The sequence below is a fragment of the Lipophrys pholis genome, assembly GCF_963383615.2.
Source record: "Lipophrys pholis genome assembly, chromosome: 11".
Taxonomy (NCBI): Eukaryota; Metazoa; Chordata; class Actinopteri; order Blenniiformes; family Blenniidae; genus Lipophrys; species Lipophrys pholis.
Genome location: NC_137631.1, coordinates 24687878 through 24701352, shown reverse-complemented (window position 1 = coordinate 24701352; position 13475 = coordinate 24687878).

Below are 13475 nucleotides of genomic sequence, written 5' to 3'. Positions count from 1 at the left end.
ATTGTGAATCAAACCTTTATTGCAAAACAACCACGTTGACACATACATTGTGTATAAAGTTATTAATAAAACACTATTTATAAATGTCAGCTTCCAGTTTATATTTCGCTTGTAGTGCACTGCAAATAGAATCAGACTGGGCTGTCATTTGTTTTTACTAATAATAAATATAAAAAACCTCTCCGTATGAGTCACGCTCTGACTTGCTGCTTCGTTAGGCCAAAGGTTTATATAAAGGTGCTCATTTTGTAGTTTCAGTATCATAACACAAAAAAATAAATAAATAAATAAAAAGAACATTTAATTGTTCTAATCATACTTCCCTCACTGATTTATTCTGAAATATTTACCGGCGTTAGGAGCTGAAACCAAAATCTTAAGATGCTTGTCAGTAATTTTCACGTCGTGATGACACCTCGCAGAGAGATAAAGATTGTTTGTTTTCATGTTGAGCCTCTCCCACAGATAACCGCCTCGCTGTCTTACATGAACAAGACTCACGTCATCACTTCCTGTCACGCTACCTAAACACAAACCAGGCGTCTTGTCAGCAGTGACAGACAGACCGCAGAGTTTCGCTTGTTTGATTGCTTTAAATGCACCATGTGCCGAGAACACGGTGCAGCGGGGAGGAGAATGAAAACCTCACTGCTGCTGTTACATGTAACATCAATACGGGCTCGAATCTGACGTGTGAAGTTAAAATAACTTTAGAAGAGAAACACAACTTCACACGCACACACACACTCCGAGGGGGATGTAGAACAGAGCAAGATCTAATTAGCAGCAACTTTTAGTGTCAACGAATTCAGTAATCATCATCTCGAAACTATCATTTTCAGTCTGATTGTTGTAGATCAGATTAAAATCATCTTGTGGTCGAATGGTTTGCTCCTGCGTGGCGATGAAGTCGTGGGTCGTCAACATAAACAGCTCTTGTTCAGAACAAGAAATGTACATTCTCACATTGAGGGTATAGCGGGAGTGTGCTGTTTAACAGTTTCACACGTGTGATTTTAAAATAAACCGCAGTAGTAGATGTGCCATTTAGTTTTCTGCATGTTTTTCTTTTGTTTTTGACAGGCCTATTTAGTTCAGTTAAATGCACTTTGTAACTTTCTAAATTCAGCGAATAAAATAAAAATATTGTATTAATCCCAGAGGGGATATTGTGCACATTTTGTTTTTATGCATCTTTAGGGATGACTAGGTAACCATGACCAAAGTCATTATTAACGGAATTTCATTTTAATTTGTAACTGAACAGCCCTGCTGTACAGAAACACCTGCTATACATTTTGACCAAGATCAGCTGTAAGATTATGCAAGAAAAGCGTGTTGATGATGCCGGAAGCTTTCGTATCCTGGCAACATGTGGTATCTGTGCACATGTTACATGAAAGTTCAATCGAAGTTTTTTTCAGTTTTTATCCATTTGACTGTCTTGTGCCTTTCTTTTCTTTTTCTTTTTCTTTTTTTTTACAGTTTTGCTGCATGCATAGACTTTATTGTAACTGAACTATTGGAAGAATAGTTTTTTTTCTAAACAAACAGAAATGTAGTTCCTGAATGAGCCAACGATGTATTGACTGAGTTTTCCCCAATGCACAGCTGCACAGCTTCAAACAAGAACAATGTGTGTCTGTGCTTACTCTCTGAGGCGTTTCATATGGTGTTTTTTTATTGGTGTGATCAGTGAAGTGGAGCGACAGATTATTATTTTTTTTGGGTGCTTCCTTGTACAGTAAGTTTGACATCACAGCTGCTCAGGGGCGTGCCCCTCACTCAGATGGGTCTATCAGCTGGTGACATTACAGTGTTGTGGGGTTGGAAGTCCCCTGGGTACCTCCCACAACGATGCCAGTTCCTGTCGCAAAAATACCCTCAGAGGTGTCCTGAATCATTCAAGGTGAATTTTTTTTTTTTCTGGTTTGTACTTTGCAGGTGATCGACGCATCTGGTATAGTGCTTGTATTGCGGCGATTAAAAAGGCGCGACCTTGTGAAGTTCATTTTGATGTTTCAAATGTCACTTAAACTGAATGCAATAATTTAATAATCCCATAAACCTATATTTTATTTACAATGGAATCAACCTGTCGGATTGTAAAAGTACAATACTTTTTCAGCAGGCAGACCTTAGTTTGAGTATTTCTGTGTTTGGATGTTTCTCCAAGGGTTTAAATCCGAATGTGTGTTTCGATTTATTGATTGAAGTTATTTCATTGAGGCTCCATTTACGCAAACATTTTAAGTGAAAATGCTTCGTTTTTGGTTTCAGAAAACGTTTGTGTTTATGCAGCACTGTTTTGAAAAAGGTGGAGTTTTCACGTTGTACCGCTAGTTTGTGCTGTCGTTAGAACAATAAATAAATAATAAATTGTTAAAGAATAATACAAACACTGGCGAGTGCACGGATATTCGTATGGACAGATGATAAAGTTGTATTGCTATTTTAAGTGACTCAACTATAAAACTACTAAGTCTCAGGAGAATGTGGAGTCGTGACACGCCATTGTTGTTTTTGTCCAGCTACATGCGCATGTGCAGAAGAACTATGTACCACTGCCGTGGTGCACATCTGCAGTAGCAGCGTTTCAGAAAAGCTGCACTTTCCTCCATCTGCACAGAGACGGGAGTATTTTTCCAAAGTTGCATTTCCCCCTGTCTACACGTTGGAGTGTTTTCAAAAAGATGAATTTTCTCCTGCTTGCACGGGGAGGGAGTCAGAGCGTTTTTGAAAAGTTCCAGCTTGATAGCCGTTTTCAAATAGTTGCATTTTCAGTGGCTCTGAGCAACGTCGTCGTGCAAACGTACAACCAAGACCAAGGTTTTCCCGTTTCACTTGAAAACATTGTCATTTCAACGGGGCCTGATCCAACTGGGTGTTCTTTAACTATGCACTTAACACATCAAGCTCAGTGGAGCTTGGATGATATTTTTCACTTCTCTGCCAATACCCTGGAGAAAAGCTTGGCTGTCAGATTTTGGATTGTGGCATTGTGCTAATTAGTGATTCATGTGCAAGAGTGAATGTCTGTCTGGCGACCTGTCCAATGTGTACACTGCCTCTCACCCACCATCAGCTGGTATCTTCTCTGGCTGCCTGCAACTCTAACTTGTAAAAAGCTGGCATGTCAGAGCATTGTGTGATAACACTGCATTATATCAAAACTTGACAAAATGTAATACATTGGATAATACCAACGCTTTTTTTTGTGCATTTTAAAATAAATTGTTTCATATTGCAGTAGTTATTTCAAAAGATTAATTATCTAATTGTTCATTCATGGTGCTGTGGTCCATATTCCTGCAATACAAAGTTGTCGAGCGAGCACAAAATGTCCTGTTTCATATCTGCATTTTGTTGTATTTGTGTTGACTATTGCTGTAAACAATTTTGCTGAATCCAGATTGTACAATGGGGATATACAGCAGGGCTGCGTCTCTATGTTCTCTAGGTTTTTATTGCACCTGATAAAGTTTTAACCTCCTAATGCCAGTAGCATCCTTTTAAAATGAGTCAAGGCAGTATTTTATTTCCAGAACATTGTTATAATTTATATCTGGTTGGTTATTACCTGATGCAACACATTACCACTTACTTAGCAGTCAGTAGGAATACCCAACTCCAGCAATCTGAAATAACCACTGCAATATGTCCAAGAAGATCCATGACATATTTGTTTCAGGGTATTTAATATAATATTGAGAGGATTATTCAACTATGTGAGTATTATTGCACGATGTTGTGTAGGCAGGTTATGCGTATAAACTTAGGGTTTATTTCCAGTGGTTATTAAACAGCTGTGTTAAAACATCTAGGAAATTAGTTTTCAGTTTGTTGGCTCTGTTGAAGATGGGTTCCCTTCAAAAATGGTAAACCTCTGACCTCTAGTGGCCATGAAGGTTCCACAACATAATGAGATGCTTGATTTGAGCCTTTTTCTATTTTTCTTTTTTTTAATGTTTACTATTTTTTAAATTAAGGAAGACTTGTCTGAGACAGCTGCAACTTTGTAAACGCAGAAACCTTCCAACTCGCAAAAATAAATAACTACTACACACATTCCTGCTCATTGCATTTATATTGCGTCAGGTAGTAATATGCAAATATGTATAACAACATTTCTTTCATGTTATGATAAGCTTTATAGTGAAAATCTGGCAACCCCTATCAAATTTTTGACTCACTTCAAATCATTGAAATTTGATCCTGGAAACTTCTTCTCACTCTGTAAATATGGCTGCTGTTCCTGTACATGACCACTAGAGAGCAGAAACGCCATGCCAATGGGTTTTCAAGGCACACTTGGGGATGAATCTCACTTCACTTGATGTCATTGTTAAATCAAAAGAGAGCATCTGTCACCTGCAGATGTACAACTACAAGTTGTGTGTGTAGTCTGGATCAGCCTTGTGACAATATTTTAATAAATGCAAACATGGATATTACTATGCAACATTTTCAGACACTTAAACAAATTGAGGATGAGTTTGATAACAGCTGTTGCTTTTTTAAATTTTATTCTTAAATAAGAAATGCATTGAGCTAAAACCAAAAACAACTGAAGGTTCTTGGCGACAACTGTAGAGCGAGTTTTCTCATGTGATGGTCTTTTGTATCCTTTCAAGTTCAATCCTGCAAAGCCACATGGCTTCAACTTCAACTTTATTATTTGTCCCTTGAAGGGGCGATTTGTTGTGCAGCAATTGCAAGAATGTAAACACCCAGTAAACACAGTCAAAACACAGTAATATTGCCAACTTAAAACAGACATGGGCGTTAACAGCAATCTTGGTCCTTTAGTCAGGTGTAGTTCAGTGCAACAGTCGAGACCGGGTAAGGTAAAGTGCATCAGCAAACAGGATAAAGTGCAGCACAGTACAAAATAAAATACAGCAGCAAAAACACAGTGCATTACTTCCTCACCTTCTCAGTGTTTACGACTCGGATGGAGGTCGGTGCAAAGAGAAACTTAGGCCGGAGGGGAGCAACTAATATTCCTGGTTATGAGGATGAGTAACATCCTCTCAAGTCCGATGGACTGAGCTTTTCTTTTAACTTGTGTATTAAAAACAATGTCCTCAAGACTGTTAAAACACACCCCCGCTACTTTAGAGGCTTCTTTAACGAGCCACCCGAGGAATTTCGTGTCATTGATGCTCAGGTTGCCAGACCAGCTTATAAAGGAAAAGGAGATGATTGACTGGATATAGGAGCAGTTAAAGCGCTTCATCAGGGTCCTATCAATCTGAAACTTGGCAAGTTTTCTCAGACAGAATAATCGTTGCTGACCTTTTTTAACAAGCATTTCACAATTTAAAATCGAACTTGAGTTTGTGGATCACAGTATGCAGATACTTTTAGTTAGGTACCAGTTCCGCTGAGGACCTGGGAGGGACCACCTGAAATAATGCAGATCTCCTTTGTTTCTGAACATTGAGCTGAAGGAAAGCTTCTTTGCACCATAACTTAAAATCATTAATAACCTGCCTATGTCCAACTTATTCAGGCTTCTACAGGCTGATGATTACAGAATCGTGAGCCTACTTGATGATGAATCTGTCTTCATAGTGGCTGACACAAACATCTGTGGATAAATATATATACAGCCAGGGTACACCATCTATTGTGTCCTCTTTTAATAGTCCATTTTATTTATAAGCACTTTTCAGGACACCAAAGGTCATTGGACATATTGAAAATGTTAAAAGTGGGATTGTGTTCGTTTAAAGAGGGAAGTCTAAAGGTGAGATTTAAAAGTGAACGTGTAGACCTTTCACGGTTAATTTATCTTTACCTGTTTAGTTTTTTTTTCTGTCGCCAATTATCTTTTTTTTTTTGTATTTCTTCTCCCACCCCTTACAGTTATTTTACATTAATTAATTAATTAATTAAAAAGTAAATAAATGTGAATGTTTTGGATGTTTGGTGGGAGTGAGTTCCAGAGGTGGGGGTCTGATTGATTGTCATGTTAGAAAATATGGCCAAAATGAAGTTTTGGATGGTGTTAGTGTTGGTCCCCCTCCAAACCTGTTGGCTTTGGGTGACTCAACCAGGAGAAAATAAGTAATGTACTGATGTAGGAGAGCCACCTGGTGGAGCAGATCCACTGCATGACCCATCGAGATCAGGGTCAGAGGTCCATTTAAGACCTGTTGAAGAGACTACATTTCCTGGTTGTTTTGGGCTCAAGGTGTCCTTCAATACCTGGAAGTTACTCGGAACATGAATGTCTTCAATCGTCTTTGCTTCTCACATAAGAGTCATATCCTTCCCTTTAGCATGCTGCAGACCCATGATCGTATCTCTAGTTTTTCATGGTTGAATTTGAAGAGTGTTGTGCTCACACTTGCCAGAATTCTGTGCGATGCTGAATTTGCATTCGTTTTTTTTTTTAGCTGATGAAGTTGACTCACTCGAAGCAGCAATCTCCTTTACCTCAATGAAACCCTTGGAAACATCAAATTGATTAGCAAAAATGAGTAGAAAGTGATTATTGCAACCGCTATAATTGGCTTTACAGATCATTAACTCAGGCCTCGTTTACACAACAACAATTAAAGTAAAATTGTATTTGTTTTTGCTAAAGTTTTGCATTTACAAGTTTTTGAAAACGATGTCCGTTACCATGGAAATGGCAGAAACGCTGAAACTGATGTATGTGTCATTTTGGGCCACGAGTTGCCACGGTTGTTTGTTTTGGGAAGTTCCACCTTGTAAACCGTTTTCAAACAGTTGTGCTTTCAGTAACTCCGAGCAGCATTGTTGTTTAGACACCCAAAATGCAAGGTTTTCTGTTTTTACTAGAAAACGTCATGTAAACTGGGCCTTAGTCGGTAAAAGAATGCGCTTGTGGCTCAGATCATCTTCCAGTCCCGAGATTCTTGTTTCCTTTTCCCATCTCACACGATCCATGTGTTGAAGTGTCTTTGAGCAGGACACTGAACTTCAAGTTGTTCTCATTGAGTGTAGAGGTACCCAATAAGTAGTGAGAAACACTCACAGATTTGTATCTTATTTTTATTTTTTATGAACATCCGTTCTGGATTGTGTTAAAAAAACAGATCCAAGAAAACTCCAAGCGTTTTGCAAAGCCAGCCAGCCCACATAGTCTTGACTGTCTCATGTTAACAAAAGGAAACAGACATGTTATGGATGTGAGAAGTGCCTGGTTCTCTTTGAAGTAAATCTCAATGACCCTCTGAAGGCTCTGTGACCCTAAAGTCTGACCTCAAGTTGGAAGTTTATACTAGAAGCAAAACCAATCTAGGCTGTGTTTCACAGAGAGGATGGATGTGGCTTAGGTGGGAATGTTGTGCGTGTGTGCATGTGTTTGGAAAAGAAACCAAGTGTGTGATAGAGAGAAATGAACACTGATTTAAAAAAAAAAAAAAGGTTTTAAAAAAGCTAATCAGATACAAAGAACCTCATTCAGAAAGGTCATATACTGTAGGAAGGATGTAGAATTTTGAAACTCCAAACAGTGTAAAACCCCACGGTGCAAAGTACTGAGCCATATTGTTGCCTGGTGTTATTCCTTCATCCTGTGCTCTGAATCTCCTTGTGTAATACGGCGGATGGCTCAGGATGCTTGGGAGTCACCTCAAGGTCCGTGGCTTGTGTTTGAACATTTTTGTGGTGTGTTTTAATTGAAAGTAAACTCCCCTTGATGAAGACTTTGCGAGTACAAGGTGAGCTTTGTGTACTTTAGAACACTAGACTGTGTCGTCGTTTGCACGCTGCCGTGGGAGAGATAATGAGCGCAGCAGAAACTCATGTCTGATGAGCATGAAAGGATGTGATTGATTAGATTTGAGTTGTGTTGGTCTTGCATGCATGCTTGTACTCCATGTCAGGCTTGTGTGTTCCTCTGTCGTGCACACAAACACACACGCACACACGCACACACACACACACACACACACACACACACACACACACACACACACACACACACACACACACACACACACACACACACACACACACACACACAGACTGTCACACATAAATACTCAGCACTACACTGCACGTGCACACACAGGTTCCAGTGTGTGGGATTACAGGAGGAGAAACAATCTGAGTTCCCCAAGCTAAATGTGTTTATCCAGGCTGGTGGAGGAGGAGGAGGCTTCTTACTGGGCTGCCTCAGTGCCCCTCCAAGTCCTCACCGGCTCCAGCCTCTGTTGATCTAGACATTGTGGACTATTTTCAAACCCAGGGCCATGCTTCAGGCTGTGTTTCATTGGACGGTGCTGCATTTGTTTGTTTGTTTTTTGCTTTAAACTCTTGTGTTTTCGATTTTTTAAAAAATGGCTCAAGGGAAAATCCGAATTTAAAATGTGTTCGTTTCATTTGGTGAGGCCACGTGGTAACATGGGCCAAAAGCTCACGGGCTGCAATGGTATTGTTGACCAAGTTAGTGATAGAGTGAAGATATATATAACATATACGCTTATATATAATTACACGTCCTAATAAATATAGAGGGTGGTATCATCCGACATTCATATTTAGTTCATTCACGTTAATCAGCATTGAAAAGTAATAGGAACTAGAAAGGAGAAGACATTGTTTGAATATTATTGGTGTTATTCTGCAGTTAATATTTTCTAAATTTGATCAGTCATCGGGATGTTTGGGGACATTAACGTTTATTCGTGCAACAGTTGCAATTCAGCCAAAAAGACATTGCAGTTGACTTTGTTTGGATTGAGTGACACCTCTCGTAATGAATGTGTGTTGTTCTTTTGTACTTTGTAACTTGCTCTGATCCAGGCTGCACAGCACCTACCTGGAGTGGTTTTGAAGTGGTTTGCAGATACCGGATTTTCCCATTGTGTGGTCTTTGCACCCTTAGGTAGCATAACCGATTGTACACCTGTACATTTTGTATCTGTGTTCGTTCAGAATCATCAAACAATTTTGTCGGTTTTCTGGCCTTTATGTTTTGCTTGCATCTTTGAGCGACCACCTCCTATTGAAGAAATTGTTCTTTCTCCTGAACGTAATTGGCCTTTGCTCCTCAGACTTGTCAAACCAAGATGAATGACTTACTTTGAGAAGCCATGTGGCCTTAATCTTCCTAATTTGAACAAATAAATACAGCAGATTGGTGAAAGGTCAGCCCAGAAGTGAGCTGTTACGCAAACTGACATGTCCAGTCAATCTATCTGATTGACTGTCATCTGCTTTGTCTTTCCACCTTTCTCAAGTTAAGTTTTAGAAAGTTTACGTTCATCAGCGTTCAGAGAAAGTGTTGAAATACACATCCAGATCTTAGATGTTCACGTGGATGTGAGACTGCAAATGAGGCAAGAGAAGTAGTGCTGTTTTGTTGCTAAAAGAGTATTTGTCACCCAAATACTTTGCCTTTCTTCTTCTCACACTTGGCTCCTTGTCTGTCTGTGTCTGGACACCCTCCATTTGATTCGACTGTCTTTTTCCACAGTTTTCCATTATGAATCCCGTGTATATATTTTTCCCTGAACTCTACAGCGTGCCATTTAGCCGTGTAATGTCTAATCTATATTAAACTTCTTCAGGGCGACTATGGTAGACTCAACAGTTAGAATTACCACCTGTTTGTTATTGAAAGCATATTTAATGGGGATATAAATTCCAGAAATGGAGCAAATTGGATGTGACGTGATATAGACCCTCGTGGTTATAACTCAAAAGTAAGAATACCTTATTTCAGCTTGCGTTTTGTTTATATAACTATGGCTATTGTTTCTTTTGGATCGTACCAAACCTAACCCAACGAAGGTGTGAAAATGTTGTTGATTTTAACTGACAAATCATACGAGCCATGAGTCTGGTCTATCTGCTCCCAAATGACTCAATGGTTGGAGATGGCACTTGTACGTTTGATTTAGCTACTGACTCCTCCTGGCCAGTAGGTGCCATCAGACTGCCTCTATTTGCCTGAACCTCCTGTAAACAATGAAGGCAAAGCACTTTGGACTGTGAGAGAAAGAAATCATCAAACCCTCTACCTTTGTTTCTTTTTCTCCGTCTAAACACAATCGGTCTGCTCACATTTAATTCTGCTTCTTCCTAATGCATAACGTGGTTCAGTCGTGTACTGTGCAAAACTGTGTCGAAACCACTCTGTCGGTACACATGTGCAGATTATCACCACTCTTACATAATTTGAGTATTTCTCTGTTCCAGGAAAGTAGGGCAAAGGTCAGTGTCTTGTACTGTGATGAGTGAGCGTCTTTCGTGTGTATATTTGGGTTCGCATGCATATGTGACGTATGATGGGGTGCACACGAAGAGCATGTGTGAGACACAAATGGGGGTGAGGGTCCAGCGGAGGGGTTCCCTAATAGGGCCCAGAAATTTTCCCGAGCAGCACCCAACATTAAGGAACAACTATGGCCTTTGTTGGTCACCCCGTGGATCTCACACACAGTTAATATAGACTTTTCCCACTGACTCTGCCAAGAGTCTGAAGTCATTTAATGAAGTGGCGGCTGAGTTTAGAAGGAGCCAGTGTGCTCGCTGCTCGCGCTGACAGAATGGAAAATGTCTGTGTTATGCAGCGAACGGCAAGTGACAAGAGGAGTGTGTTCTGATACTCACCTCTCTGCGCACACACAGCGACAGACACGCGAGAGAAGAACACACTCATAACGCACACCAGCATGTCACAAAAACTCAGGAGGAGAGGCACCGTGATTATACACATTCACACATGCATTTCTTCCCGTGAGGTTATGGCTCATTCATTGAGGGATACATCATTGATCCTGACAAGTTTGTAATCAGCTGTGATTAGGTATAACTACATGAAAGCTCCCAGCTGAACTCACAGCAACTACAGACTTACGCTGGCATTCGAGCTCTACTTTGGCTGAATATTGTTGTCGATATTAGGGTAGATTCTCCCATGAAGTGAAATTTCTCAAGGCCGACTCTGCGCTTTTTCTTTTTTTTTTTGTGACACTCATGTTCTTATGCCGGGTATGCCTAATTGTTTCACAAATCCTTTGTCATTATTTTTTTGTTTGGTTCATTTATCAGAGCCAAACTACACCTTTCATGTCCATTTTTACGGCTGTCTCTTTATCCACTTTCGCCGATGAATGGCCAGTATCTCTGTATGTATTTGGTCACACTTCTTTTCAATTCCCTGTCTTTTCATCTGTCCGTGGGCAGATTGCAGTCTGTTTTGGTGTCCTATTGTGCAGCTGTCAGTTATTTTCCAAACACTGGAGTGTCATTTGCTTCAGATTCCATCCCTTTCAATTCTCACTCCTTTTCTAAGGCTGCGGTAGCGTACATCTCATTGAGTGTGCATCAGCAGGCAGATTCATTCTTCCCGTCTTCCAAAAGCACTTTTTTTTTTTTTTCATAGCAGCCATAAGCCTCCTTTTTAAATCCACAGACAATGTGTTTTTGTCCATCCTCCTCCATCCTTTTCAGCGGAGAGTGCAGGGATTCTCTCTCTCTCTCTCTCTCTCTCTCTCTCTCTCTCTCTCTCTCTCTCTCTCTCTCGCTCTCTCTCTGGTGAGCGTGGTGCTTCTCTTGAAGCCCAATTGTCTAACTGTAATGAACCATGATGAAAGATAACAGAATGAAATGTAATAATTCATGCAGACCTCGGTGAGGAGCACGTGGCTCGCGCTTGGCCCCGGCCGTGATAGCCTCCTGCTCAGCTCCCGGAACAATACTCCGACCCAGCCAGCAGCACTCGCCCTGTTTTGGTCCAGCGATCTTGTTGTGCCGTCCTCTCACTTCTATTCAGAGTCACTTAACGTTGGAAGGCTGTCTGTGATCACTAGCATGCCAACACATCTCTTTGGGAAACAAGGCAAACTGTCTCCTTGGTCCCACTGTCCTCTTGGAATTCCTCCATTCTTTGCTCCACGCCTCTTGCTTTATATGTTTGGGCCATGTTGTCCGGCTTTTGACCTGCAGTTGGGAGTGCTCGATGAATACTGACAGTATCTACCCCTTGATGCTGCACATCGTCTTATCTGGTGGTCATTTGTGCTTCAGCACTGGACTCTGACCAGCCTGAGAAACAAGAACAATCAGGGATATGTTGTCCTGCTCAGCTCTATCTATCTTGACAAAATTGGCCTCTTGCTTTTATCATTCCATTTCCTTCCACGGGGATTTGAACTGGTGCTGCTTCTTTGGTCACGAGGTCGCTTCTCTTAACTTCTGTCGCAGTTTCACGGCGCTTTGGCCTCGTTTGATGCTCTCCATCTACTCGCGAGCTACTGTTTGCTTGCAACATTTGCAATCTAGGAATTTAAACCCATGAGATATGCAAAGAATTTACGCCATGAAAAGAGTTTGAGGCAGCCAGTGACCTTCTCACTCTGCCCCCCTTTTCAGCTACTTTCCCAAGGGAAGACACAAAATGGAATCTTTTGAGAGTCAGACAATTCCGTGTACTGTATCATTGGAGGGTAGCATGTACCTGCTACTAATTTGAGCAAGCTTTGAGGACTGCTTGTCTCCTCTAAGGTTCTGCTGTCCTCTGACAAATTATGTGGTGTGAATGTTGGTGGTGGAAGATGGCAGTGTACGGGGAGAATGAACAGAGACTCGATTGATGCTCCAGGCCAGTCGCTTGAGGTTTTGATGCTGAGTGCTTGTGAGCGTCTGTGTTTGTGTACATTCCAGTATACTGTATAGACTTCTGTGTGCACGCTGGCCCTACTGGATGTGACTGTGCTTGTTTTATTGGAAAGACAATAGAGCAATAGAGGAATATTTTCTGTAAAGTTTTGTTCAGCTCGGTTGTGAATCAAATTACTTTGATTTGACTTAATGTGGGGCTAAAATTAAAGTCATTAAGCAGTGCTGTTCTTTTCTTGCACTGGTGTAATTGATCACAGTCCATCCAGGGTAATACGTATGTGTTGCCCCTCCACAGGAATAATTGCAGTTTAACCTTGAGAATGTTTGAAAAAGAAGGGAAAATATCTTTAGCTTGAATCTGTGGAAAAGCAAGTGACAAAGACAATCTTCACTAAGAATGCAGTGTTTCAAGTGAACAAACATCGTTTTTGCATTTTCGTTTCAGAAAAGTTTCGCGTTTAGACTGCAATGTTTTCTAAGCGAAGTCCGTTTTCACATAAACGGCAGAATCTAGTAGACACTTGTTTGTTTTTGTGATGAAACCACACACATACGCAGACAACAATACACTATGAGCATTAACAATAGCAAGTACATGGACATCCATATGGACAGACGACGATGTTGGATTGCTACTATGGGTGATCAAGTCCCCGGAGGATATAGGCTGGGAATGATGACACACTGGAGCCGCCATTGTTGTTATTGTCCGTCGACTGGGTATGTGCAGAAGAAATATTTACTACAGCGGTGGTGTGCATGCACAGTAGCAGCATTACAGAAAAGTTGCATTTTTCCCGTTTACATGGAGACCCAGTTGGTGTGTTTTTGAAAAATTCCTCCACAGGAGTTGCATTTTCAGTGGC